Here is a 14335-nt window from a genome sequence, read left to right as displayed (position 1 = left end):
TGTAAGTGTTTTATATGGTATGGATCACCCTAATGGTGGCGACTATATTTGACTTACAAAATATGAAACAATGGTAGAAGCTCATAAGATAGAATAGCCTTGACTCTCGCCTAAACGGGACAACGCTGGATTCCAATCTTGATCGAATAAAAGGTTGCTAGAATGTTTAACATTTTAGATGAGCTGACAACTCTATTCAATAGATGGTAGCTTTGACTCTCGCTTAAACGGGACACTGATATCAGTTTGTTGAAAACCTTGGAAATTATTTAGGATTGTATTTTTTTAGTATTTTCTCTTATCATTCCTACATGCTATGTGCTTATAATTTCTGAATTAGATTTTGTGTTAAACCAGTATTGATTTCTATTTATTATTTTGTAGTATCCTGTATAACCATGATGAATTCCATGTTATCACTCTTGACCGAAAATAAGCTAAATGGATCTAACTTTCCTAAATGGAATGAGAACATTAATATTGCTCTCATAGGAGAAAGTGCCTTGTTTGTGTTAACTGAGTCGTCTCCAAAAGTGCCGGGGGACAATGCATCCAAAGTTGTGAAAGAAAAGTATGAGCGTTGGCAGAAAGCTAACGATAAAGCTCTATACTTCATGCTTTCCAGCATGGTTGACACCCTTAAAACTCGGTTTTCTAAAACCGAAAAGGCTGCTGAAGTTATGACGAAGTTAACTGAGCTATTCGATAGGGCATCTCTTCAGTCTCGCTTTGACGCGACTAAGAAAGAAATACATCAATGCACGGATGGAACCCCATCAAAACGTGCGTGATCATGTTCTCCTCATGGCAAGTTATTTCCAAGAAGCCCAGGATCATGGTGCTGAAATGGATCACACTACTCAAGTAAGCCTTATCTTGAATAGTCTGACTCCAGCATTTCTGCCCTATACATCAAATTATGTCATGAATAAAAAGGACATAGACTTTCATGAGTTAGTCAATGACCTTCAGACATATGAAAATTTGATTGGAGGACCCAAGAAGAAAGGGAATAAGCCTCAAAATTCTTGGAATGGTAATGGGACGGTCAAACCTGAGGCAAATGTTGCCTCTGCTTCAAAACCCAAATCTAAGAAGAAGTGGAGAAACACCAAGAAGCGTGCCAAAGCCATGAAAAACAAAAAGGCTGCTGCTTCTGGTGATGCACTCAAAGGAAAGTGTTTCTACTGCAATGAGAAAGGTCATTGGAAACCCCAATGTCCTAAACTTCTTGCAAAGAAACGAGGTATTTCTTTCTATAAACTTTAAGAGTTTTAGTGAATTATTATCTAATTGGATTATTGATTCTGGACTAACTTTGTTTATTTGTTTCTTCTTCTTGTAGGCCAAGCTACTTGAACTCAGATGCTATCTTAGTGAGTTGGATCAAAAAGCTGGACAAAGGGTGAAGATCGTCCAAGATGAAGATGAAGCTCATTTATCTATTTTTGAATTAATTGTTTTAGTTTAAAAGACAATTTGGATTTCAAATTTAAGTTAGGGATTTTTATCCCTGATTTTCTCATATTGTTGCAATATTTTTTTATTATTAATAAAGTTTATTTTATTTTCTATTCAAACAAATTGCAATTTATGAGATTGAGCTTCATTTACTTTATCTTACACCACAATTACCACATTATATTTATATGTTTGTATGTGTAAGTATTTTTATTATTGATGCAAATTCTATAATATTTACAACTCTTCATAGAGTTATATTAAATAAACACTAGAAATTATTTCTATGTTTATTAATAATTGTTAATTCTAATACAATTATTAAGAATTTGTTTAATAAAAGGATCTTTTGATCTGATAGGGGTGGAGAAAAGTTAAGAAAACTATGCAGTTCAACGATCTTTTATATCTAATGAACTCTGGATTGTATTCAACTCCACATAATCTCTATAACACTTAGAGAATCATGATCTTTATAACCTTTAGGGGTGGATCATAATCTCTATATACTTAGGGGTGGATTTATCCACAATACCCTATGTAACACATATTTTCTTTAAACATGGAAGTAATATAATGAATTAGCTATTATCAATATAAATCCTTGATCTTGATTTTATGTTCCAATTTAGTTTTACTGTTGTAGTAAATAATGATACCAATAAAAGTTCTTTGATAATGTTTCACACTACCTTAAATGAGTGGGAGAATTTTAAAATTCTTTACCCATCCTTATTAGGTTGACACTTGTGATAGGAACTTAAGAACACTACTGAAAAGCAAATCTAACCATTCATGTGGATAGATATAACTTATCAGAATTATGAGAATAAGATACAAGAACTCTAGTTCAGTCTATTCGAATGACTTGAGCTAAGAATTCTTAATCCTCATAACATTTTATGGTATCTTAATTTTGATTACTTAATCTCTGGCAAGTATTTTTCACTTGAAATACTAGTCTGCTATGTTGATGATTCAGTCTTAAAAGAAACTTAAAGTTTCGGATTAATACAATAAGTCACAACTAGATATCTCTCCAAACAATAAAGAGGTTAAAAGTATTATTTAACCAGACATCTGCTATTGAGTGGGAGCTATCTGAGATGTAATCAAATAAGGAACAATAAAAGATATTCAAGAAAGATTTATGAAAGTGATCTATATGTTAGATATTAAGGAACTGTATATCAGTTATCCTTGTATCTACCCCAACTCATTCGAATTCTTGAGATGGTGGTTACTCTGGGGGTGGAGGAGTTATTCTATAATAATTCAAGCTCTACCAGAGAAGATTTATAACTTTGTAAATTCGAAATTACCAGAAAGTTATTTTTACTGAAGAAAAGTCTTCACTGTATTATCTCAATTCCATATTTTAAAATATGAGAGATATGTCTTGTTCATTCAGATGTACTTTAAACAGTAAGGATTTCAGTATCCCTTGATGAGTAAAGCATATAGTAAAGGATGTTTCATATTGTATTTATGAACTAGTTTCCAGAAGTTTGGGTGGATTCAAATATACTACACTTGATCTGAAGATCAAGATATCAGATTGATTTATTTGCACAGTTTGTTTTATGTTAGTGCAAGTGGGAGTTTGTTGGGTTTTCTGCCCTAAATAAAACCCTTTACAATCTGATTAGTTATCATTATAAGAAATTTGAAGTGATTTATGTTTGCATGAATTTTACATGCTAATGGTTTAATATGTTTATTACATTTACACACAAAATTGTTTAAGTACAGATCATATGTTTATTCACAATTACAGTCTCGTCAACACAGTGGAATGTGATTGTGATCATATGAATCAAAAGACTAAGTCCCTGTTTCATTACTGTTTTGGATTTACACTGATGTGATAATCAGCGATGATGTGTACTTACACTTGGAGTAAGTGTTATGTTCTTTCCAGGACATTAGTAAAGTATACTAGTTTCGAATGTATGGAGTATACATTGGACTAAACCGATATTGTAACTTAGTTAAGATATTATAAACTTACCGTTATATCTTTCCAAGTCAATATCAGTAGTTGATCTTAAGATTAAAAGAATCTAAATCCGGATATGCTTAGGCTCAACTCAGGAGTACTATTCATGTTCTTTGATTTATTAGTTAAGCCTACTTTTGGGTCAGGGTGATACGTATATTTTGGGAACATGATAGTATGATTGAGTGGGAGTGTTGAACATAAATATGGAATCGATAGCTTCTACTGGTGTATAGAAGTTAAGTGATGATTCCCTTCGAGCTTAGCTAAATAGAAGTAAATGGATGAGCTCTTGTTTAAGTGACTAATTCTTAGATCACTAAACATCATTTACAGGTAGCTAAGTGATTTAAGGGGCAAAATACGTTGAGGGGTGAGAACGGTAAAATTATCCCATCTCGATGTAAATCATCTATATAGAGGATCTTTGATCACAATAAGATTATAACAATGGTTAAATGAGATAGCATATCTATATCGTGGAACATATAATATGCTCTATATAAGTCTGAGAGTGCAATTCTAAGTTCTAAGAGTGGATTCAACAAAGAATTAATAAGTAGGGATTTACTTAGTAAATTCGGTTCACTTAATTGAAGCTCAGCATATAGATCCATGGTTCCCATTCTAGTTGAGATTATACTGCTTGTAAGACTCAATAATTTATTTGTGATTAATCAATTATAACTCTAAAGTTAGACTATGTCTAATTTGTGAATTTTCACTAAGCAATGGTGAAATTGTAAAGAAAAGAGATTCTAGGTTTATTTATTTATTAATAGACTTTATATGTCTAATTAATAATTAAATTAAATGACAATATTATTTAATAATCTATATTAGTTATTAAATAATTAGTTTTGGCATTTAAATGGTTAGAATTGGAAAATTAGCGTTTTTGAGAAAATAGAAATAAAATTTGTGAAAACTGCAAAAACCAAGTGAGGCCCATTACACACCATGGCCGGCCACTTAAGCAGGTTTTTCAAATTGATATTTTCATTATTTTAATGCCAAATAATTACTAACCTAATGTTAGGTTTTATACCCTAAATAAAACTCCATTTCAATGTAATCTATTTTATTCAACATCAATAAAGAAATAGAAGTATTTTTCATTCATTTGTGTATGTTTTGGTTCACTTTATCAATTGCTTGTCTATTTGATTTATAAATTCATCTTAAACCCTTTTCACATACTTGATCATGTTTATTGTGCTGTCATCACATTGGAAAGTAAACATGACTATGTGAATAAAGTTTCCTAGATTTATCAGACACAGGGTTTTACTAATATGATAATCTACAACAAGAGTTTACTTGTATTTGGAGAAATACTATGTCCTTTCCAGAACATTGGTTAAAGTAAAGCTCAGGTTGGATGCATAGAGTATGCATCGGAAGGGACCGATATTGAACTTTGACTTAGATTTAATTAAACTTACCGTAGAATCTATTCAAGTCAATATCTCCAAGTTGATCCTAGAGCAAATGATCTTAATCCTGTTATGATTAGGCTCAATCTTGAAAGGCTATTCGTGTTCTTTGATTTGTTAGTTAAGCCTACTTTTAGGTCAGGGTGATACATACATTTTGGGAACACGGTAGTGCAATTGAGTGGGAGCGCTAGCATAAACATGGAATCTATAGCTTCTATCTGGCGAATAGTAAGCAAAGGATGATCTCCTTCGAGCTTGACCAAACGAAAATAAATGGTGGAGATCTCATTTCACATAAGCTGAAATATCATTTATACGGGGTCAAGTGTTTTAAGGATAAAATACATTGTAGGGTGTTACGGTAGTCTAATCCCTTTACTGTGTAGATCATTCATATAGAGGATCATTGATCAAATTAGGATTATAACAATGGATAACTAATGATGTGTCTATATGGTGGAACATATAGAGCATTCTATATACTGAGAGTGCAATTCTAAGTTCTATGCGTGGATTCAACGAAGAATTAATAAGTTAGTGAATTTTAGTGCTAAATTATTGATCTACTTATTGGAAGCTCGGTTATATAGACCCATTGTCCCCCCACTAGTTGAGATAATATTGTTTGTAAGACTCATGTAATTGGTTTTGATTAATCAATTATAATTCACAAATTAGACTATGTCTATTTGTGAAATTTTCACTAAGTAAGGGCGAAATTGTAAAGAAAGAGTTAATAGGGGCATATTTGTTAATTATGATACTTTGTATGGTTCAATTAATAAATATGATAAATGACAATATTATTTAATAATTATTTATAATTATTAAATAGTTAGAATTGGCATTTAAATGGTTGAATTAGGAAATTGGCATTTTTGAGAAAATCAGATACAAAAGGTGTTAAAATTGCAAACTTGCAAAAAGCAAGGCCCAATCCACTAAGCCATGGCCGGCCACCTTTGTAGGCTTTTTAAGTTGATATTTTCATTATTTTAATGCCAAATAATTCAAACCTAACCCTAGTGGAATGCTATAAATAGATAGTGAAGGCTTCAGGAAAATTACACTTCACACTTCCTGAATCAGAAAAACCTGAGCCTCCTCTCTCTTCTCTAGCCGCCACTCCCTCTCTCTCTTCTTCCTTCATATTTCGAACCTACCTTAGTGATTAGAGTAGTGCCCACACACAGCAAGCAATACCTCAGTCATAGTGAGGAAGATCGTGAAGAAAGATCATCATTTTGGGCCTTGTGTGAGAGTTGGGAGCCATAGAAGTGGGTACGACATACTGAACCCAGCACCCCCTCACATGAACCACCCCAATTGTGAAGGCCCATTTGCCTGATTTGAATGACTGTACTAGGTTAATTACACTAGTTTAACCTAATTAAAATTGATTAGCAACATAATTAATTTCATTTATTTTAAAATTAATTTAGAAAATCATAGTTTAAAGAATTTTATATTCTAAGCTAAACTATATATATTTTCTTGTATTTAATTAAATATAGAATTATAACCATCTAGATTCTTTCTGAAGCTTAATTTAAATTTTTCATTAAATATTCCTATTTAAGTTGATACTTAGTTAGTTACAACTAACCAACTTAAATCTGAATATCTTTTGGATTTAAAATTTTAAAATTAAGTTGAGGAATTTTAGGCATTGGTTATTAAGATTCTTTAGATATTTTTTTAAGTTAATATCTTTTCGAATATTAACTTAAAATGGAATATTTTTAGATATTTTTTAGGTTAATATCTTTTCGAATATTAACTTAAAATGGAATATCTTCAAATTAAGTGGTTACAACTTAATTTTAATTTAATTAAATCTGATTTGAAAGATATTTAAGTTGATTTTTTAGATTCTTCTAAAACAACTTAAACAAGATGTTTTCAAATTTGTTCCATTTAATATTCAAATTTATTTTTTGAATTTAATTAATAATTGAAAATTAATTAAAGTTTATTTTTTATTTAAATCAATTTTGATTTGTAATTTTTCATTATTATAATATGGAACTTGTTCGATATTTATTTGAATTTATTTTTCAAATTTAATAATAATTGAAAATTAATTAAAGTTGATTTTTTTTAAACCAACTTTAGTTTGTAATTTTTCATTATTATAATATCGAATTGAAATGATTATACAAAATACATATAATATTTTAAATAATGAGCTTTTAATCAAGAGACATTCGATCTCCATTGTAGGTTTTACACCGCGTTTGTTTTAGTGAGTAATCCTCCCTAATGGAGGAACGTTCATTAGCAATTTCGCACCGTTTAACCTCGCATGATAAGTAGTTTGTAAGTGTTTTGTATGGTATGGATCACCCTAATGGTGGCGACCATACTTGACTTGCAAGTTATGAAACAATGGTGGAAGCTCATAAGATAAAATTGCCTTGACTCTCGCCTAAACGGGACAACGCTGAATTCCAATCTTGATCGAATAAAAGGTTGCTAGAATGGTTATCATTTTAGATGAGCTGACAACTCTATTCAATGGATGATGCTTTGACTCTCGCCTAAACGGGACACTGTATCAGTTTGTTGAAATACCTTGGAAAATAAACTATGTTAGATTTAGTATTTCTATAACATATGTCATTACTTGTTATTTTCTAAATTGTGTATGAATTTATGAGCCAAAACCTTACTTCTGTTTTATTGATGTGTTGTAGTGTCATTATGAATAACCCTCACCCCGATCCTCTCCTAGTTACTATCTTAGCAAAAGAACTCTATAGTGTGAAAATGCATCCTGGTAGTTGCATTAACTCACACCTGTTGATGATGAATCTGAAGTTCCAAAAGGCAAATCTACTAGGAATTGATTTATCAAGAGAACAATGGGTCCAACTTATCCTTAATAGTCTTCCTCCGGAGTATAATGAATTTGTTATCTCTTACATGATCAACAATTCTAACTCTTCCGACATGGATAAGCTCGAAGCAGAATTACGAGCACATGAATGGAACTTGATTGCAATGGGTCCCCCTGGGTTTGCAATCAATAATCGAAGGAAAAGGACTAGGTATGAAGGATCTAGCAAAACTGCTTCTTCAAGTACAATTATCAGACATAATCTTCTATGTTCGAATTGTAATGAAAAGGGACATCATGAAGAACGATGTCCCAGGCTTCTAAACAATTCAAACGAAGGTAATGCTTTTGTCTTTGAATCATGTGTTTTAGAGAACGACAAATCCATCTAGATTGTTGATTCTGGGTCTACTAACCATGTATGTTCTTCAATGCAGTTGCTTGAAACTTGGGAAAATCTACTTCCAGGAGAGTTAAAGCTTAAAGTTGGCAATGGCGAATTAGTATCGGTAAAAGCTAGAGGAAAAGCCCGCATCAAGTTTCAACAAAGATTTTTAATTTTAGAAAATGTTTTATTTATTCCAAACTTTAGTAGAAACTTGATTAGTGTCTCATGTTTGCAAACACAATCTTATATATTGAATTTTTCGAGTACAAATTGTTCAATTTCTCGTAATGGATTTCAAATATGTGTTGCTATAATGGAGCAAGGGCTTTATGTTTTAAGACCGAGTACTCAAATCTCACTAAATAGTGAACTTTTCAGTGTAGCTAGACCTAGAAACCTAAAAAGAAAAGAGATTGATAATGATGATCAAACTTATCTATGGCATTTACGTTTAGGTCATATAGGCTTTGATAGACTCAATAGGCTCACCAAAGACGGTCCATTGAAAAATGTCGTCTTAGGTGAACTGCCAGTATGCGAGTCCTGCCTAGAAGGAAAAATGACTAAACGTTCTTTCTCTGCAAAGGGAGAGCGTGCCAAAATCCCTCTAGGGTTAGTGCATTCCGATGCCTGCGGACCTTTGAATGTCAAAGCCCGAGGTGGTTATGAGTATTTTGTCACTTTCATTGACGATTTCTCTAGATATAGATTTCTTTACCTAATGCAAAAGAAATCTGAAACGTTTGAAAAGTTTCAGGAGTTTCATGCTTTGGCCCAAAACCAATTAGGTAAATCATTAAAGATCTTGCGAACTGATAGGGGTGGAGAATATATGGATATGCAGTTCAAAGATCATTTAATTGAACTTGGAATTGAATCCCAATACACTGCCCCAGCCACTCCACAACAAAATGGAGTTGCAGAAAGAAGAAATCGCACTCTTTTGGAAATGGTTAGGTCTATGCTGAGTTATTCAACTCTGTCTACGTCCTTCTGGGGATATGCTATACAGATGGCAAATGACATTCTAAATGTTGCTCCATCTAAAGCAGTCCCTAAGACACCCGTCGAACTTTGGAATGGTTGAACACCTAGTTTACGCCATTACAGAATTTGGGGGTGCCCTGCTCATGTCTTAAGAAAGAAAGAAGGAAAACTTGAATCACGTACCGAAGTATGCATGTTTGTCGGAAATTCTAAAGAGACTAGGGGTGGACTATTTTATAGTCACAAGGATAACAAAGTGTTTGTTTCTACAAATGCTACTTTCCTTGAAGAGAACTATATTAAAGACTACAAACCGAAAAGTAAAGTTGTTCTAGAGGAATTGCTATCAGATATAAGTCCTTCCAATGTTCCGTCTTCTTCCACTCGTGAAGAAGACAATCCCACTCCCTCAGTTGAACAAACTGAGAAATCTACTACTAAAGTTTCTATTCAGAAGACAACCGTACCTCGTCGTAGTGGGAGGGTTTCAACAAAACCTGCTCGTTATGGCTTGGATGGTGAAATCAATATGGTCGTAGGTGACGGTATTGATGACGATCCATTAACCTATAAACAGGCAATGGCTAGTCCGCAACGGAAACGATGGTCAGCCGGCATGAATTCAGAAATGGATTCCATGAAAAAGAACAAAGTCTGGGAATATGTAGACGCACCTGACGACTATCGTCCGATAGGATGCAAGTGGGTTTACAAGAAGAAAAGAGGAGCTGGAGGCGAAGTCGAAACTTTTAAAGCTAGACTTGTAGCCAAGGATTATACCCAAAGAGAAGGCGTGGACTATGAGGAAACTTTTAGTCCTGTTGCCATGCTCAAATCCATCCGAATTCTTCTCTCCATAGCTGCTGCTTTCGATTATGAAATCTGGCAAATGGATGTCAAGACTGCCTTCCTTAATGGGGTACTTGAAGAAACCATCTATATACAGCAACCAGAAGGTTATGTTCTTCCTGGGCAGGAAAAGAAAGTTTGCAAATTAAATAGGTCTATCTATGGACTTAAGCAAGCTTCTCGCTCATGGAACAAAAAGTTTGATGAAATCATCAAGACCTACGGCTTTCTTCAGAATGAAGATGAACCTTGTGTTTACCAACTCAAGGAAGACAAAATAGTAGTATTCCTGGTCCTTTATGTTGATGACATTTTGATCATTGGAAACAATGTCAAGAAAATGACTCACATCAAGGAATGGCTCAACACTCAATTCGATATGAAAGATTTGGGTGAAACAGCCTATGTTCTTGGTATTCAGATTATCAGAAACCGGAAGAACAGATCTCTTGCTCTCTCTCAAACAACCTACATAGACAAAGTCTTAGAGAGATTCTCCATGAACAACACCAATGGGGCAAACATGCCTTCTATATATGGTATTCGTCTATCTAAGGAACAGTCACCGACTGATCCTCAAGAGATAGAGGACATGGCAAAAATTCCCTATGCCTCTGCAGTTGGAAGTCTAATGTATGCAATGTTATGCACTATACCTGACATCTGTTATGCTGTTGGAATCGTGAGCAGGTATCAGTCTAATCCAGGAAAAGAACATTGGAATGCAGTTAAGTATATTTTGAAATACTTAAAGAGTACAAGGAATCTTGTGTTAGTCTACAAGGGTGGTGCTTTAAATCCCATAGGCTACACTGATTCAGATTTCCAGGCAAGTCTTGAAGACAGGAAATCTACATCTGGGATGGTGTTTACTCTTGGGGGTGGAGCAGTGGTTTGGAGAAGTGCTAAACAAACCGCGATATCGGACTCAACTATGGAAGCTGAATACATAGCAGCAGCCGAAGCTGCTAAAGAACTTGTCTAGCTAAGAAAGTTCTTCACCAGCATAGGTGTTGTTCCTGGAATGGAAAAGCCTCTAGTACTACTCTGTGATAACAATGGAGCAATAGCAAACAGTAAAGAACCTCGAAGCCACAAGAGAAGCAAACACATTGAAAGGAAGTATCACATTATCAGAGAATACGTGGCAAGAGGGGATGTACTAGTTGAGAAAGTTGACACAGAAGACAACCTAGCTGATCCATTTACCAAAGTCCTGGCCGTGACAGCCTTTGAAAAGCACCGTCAGAATTTAGGATTAATTGATATGTACTAATTAGTTTTATATTAGTGCAAGTGGGAGTTTGTTAGGTTTTATGCCCTAAATAAAACTTCATTTCAATGTAATCTATTTTATTCAACATCAATAAAGAAATAGAAGTATTTTTCATTCATTTGTGTATGTTTTGGTTCACTTTATCAATTGCTTGTCTATTTGACTTATAAATTCATCTTAAACCCTTTTCACATACTTGATCATGTTTATTGTGCTGTCATCACATTGGAAAGTAAACATGACTATGTGAATAAAGTTTTCTAGATTTATCAGACACAGGGTTTTACTAATATGATAATCTACAACAAGAGTTTACTTGTATTTGGAGAAATACTATGTTCTTTCCAGAACATTGGTTAAAGTAAAGCTCAGGTTGGATGCATGGAGTATGCATCGGAAGGGACCGATATTGAACTTTGACTTAGATTTAATTAAACTTACCGTAGAATCTATTTAAGTCAATATCTCCAAGTTGATCCTAGATCAAATGATCTTAATCCTGTTATGATTAGGCTCAATCTTGAAAGGCTATTCGTGTTCTTTGATTTGTTAGTTAAGCCTACTTTTAGGTCAGGGTGATACGTACATTTTGGGAACACGGTAGTGCAATTGAGTGGGAGCGCTAGCATAAACATGGAATCTATAGCTTCTATCTGGCGAATAGTAAGCAAAGGATGATCTCCTTCGAGCTTGACCAAACGAAAATAAATGGTGGAGATCTCATTTCACATAAGCTGAAATATCATTTATACGGGGTCAAGTGTTTTAAGGATAAAATACATTGTAGGGTGTTACGGTAATCTAATCCCTTTACTGTGTAGATCATTCATATAGAGGATCATTGATCAAATTAGGATTATAACAATGGATAACTAATGATGTGTCTATATGGTGGAACATATAGAGCATTCTATATACTGAGAGTGCAATTCTAAGTTCTATGCGTGGATTCAACGAAGAATTAATAAGTTAGTGAATTTTAGTGCTAAATTCTTGATCTACTTATTGGAAGCTCGGTTATATAGACCCATGGTCCCCCCACTAGTTGAGATAATATTGTTTGTAAGACTCATGTAATTGGTTTTGATTAATCAATTATAATTCACAAATTAGACTATGTCTATTTGTGAAATTTTCACTAAGTAAGGGCGAAATTGTAAAGAAAGAGTTAATAGGGGCATATTTGTTAATTATGATACTTTGTATGGTTCAATTAATAAATATAATAAATGACAATATTATTTAATAATTATTTATAATTATTAAATAATTATTTATAATTATTAAATAGTTAGAATTGGCATTTAAATGGTTGAATTAGGAAATTGGCATTTTTGAGAAAATCAGATACAAAAGGTGTTAAAATTGCAAAATTGCAAAAAGCAAGGCCCAATCCACTAAGCCATGGTCGGCCACATTTGTAGGCTTTTTAAGTTGATATTTTCATTATTTTAATGCCAAATAATTCAAACCTAACCCTAGTGGAATGCTATAAATAGATAGTGAAGGCTTCAGGAAAATTACACTTCACACTTTCTGAATCAGAAAAACCTGAGCCTCCTCTCTCTTCTCTAGCCGACACTCCCTCTCTCTCTTCTTCCTTCATATTTCGAACCTACCTTAGTGATTAGAGTAGTGCCCACACACAGCAAGCAATACCTCAGTCATAGTGAGGAAGATCGTGAAGAAAGATCATCAGCAAAGGAGATTCAGCATCAAGGATTCAGAGAAAGAGATCCAGGTTCAGATCTTGATAATACTCTGCTACAGAAAAGATTCAAGGGTTAGAGATCTGAACGGAAGGAGTCATTTAATTCCTCTGCACCCAATGTAAGGTTTCTTAAACTTTATATGTGTTTAATTTATCGTTTTAGAAAGTTCTTATTTAGGATGTTAATAAACATACTTGTGAGTAGATTTAAGATCCTGGTAAAATAATTTCCAACACCTAAACCTAGTAGTTGCCTATAAATAGAAAGTGATGGCTCAGTCAAATAATAAGTTTTCAACAAGTTTTCATAACCTTTTTTCTGTCAGAAAATTATTTTTCAAAAAACTGAGCCTTCCCTCTCTCTTCTATAGCCAAACCTACCCTCTCTCTTTTCCTCTTCATAAATTTCGAAACCCTCAGTGATAGAGTAGTGCCCACACATAGCAAGTGGTACCTCAATCATAGATTGGAAGACTGTGAAGGATCACACACAAAGAGAAGGACATTCGGGCTCAGATCTTGATAATACTCTGCGACAGAAAGGATACAAGGGTTAGAGATCTGAGTGGAAGGAGACATTATTGCGCTGCAACCAATGTAAGGTTTTCTTAACTTTATATGTGTTTATTTATCGTTTTAGAAAGTTCATATTTAGGGTGTTAAACAACATACTTGTGAGTAGATCTAAGATCCTGGTAAAATAAATTCCAACATCTGGACACTACTGCCTGCTTCTTGGATGACCAAGACACCAATGTTTCACCTAATATCCAGCAACTGATCGCCTGTCATCGGGGCAACAAGCCCAGTCTGCATCGCAGAAGCCAATGATGTTCAGTTTGTTGTTGCAGCTGATATGTAGTCTCAGGTGTTTGGAGCCTTTTAGATATCTTAGAACACGTTTCAGAGCATTCCAATGTACTGTAGTAGGGCCCTGCAGGAATTGACTCAGTGTGTTAACTGAGTATGCGATGTCGGGTCTGGTATGGCAGAGATATTGGAGGGAGCCAATGATGCTTCTGTATACAGACGAATTATGCATAGGTTCACCATCCTTGATTGACAGTGGTTTCCCAGCTGTAACTGGTGTAGGACATGGCTTGAGATTGATCAAGTTTACTTTCTTCAATATGTCTTTGATATACCTGGTTTGAGTCAAATAAAGTCCTGTCTCATCTCTAAAAACTTCAATTCCCAAAAAGAACTGTAATTGACCAAGATCCTTCAGTGCAAAGAAATTGTTGAGTTTGGAGATGAATTCATTTACCTTAGTCGCATCATTTCCTGTTACTATTATATCATCAACATAGATGAGTACCAAAATTACACTCTTCTCAGTCTTGTAAAAGAACACTGATGTGTCTGCTCTTGAGTTCTCAAACTTCC

The sequence above is a fragment of the Cannabis sativa genome, chromosome 2 (assembly GCF_029168945.1).
Source record: "Cannabis sativa cultivar Pink pepper isolate KNU-18-1 chromosome 2, ASM2916894v1, whole genome shotgun sequence".
In the NCBI taxonomy this organism is placed as follows: Eukaryota; Viridiplantae; Streptophyta; class Magnoliopsida; order Rosales; family Cannabaceae; genus Cannabis; species Cannabis sativa.
The sequence above is the reverse complement of the archived record's forward strand: the minus strand, read 5'-3'. Positions refer to the sequence as shown.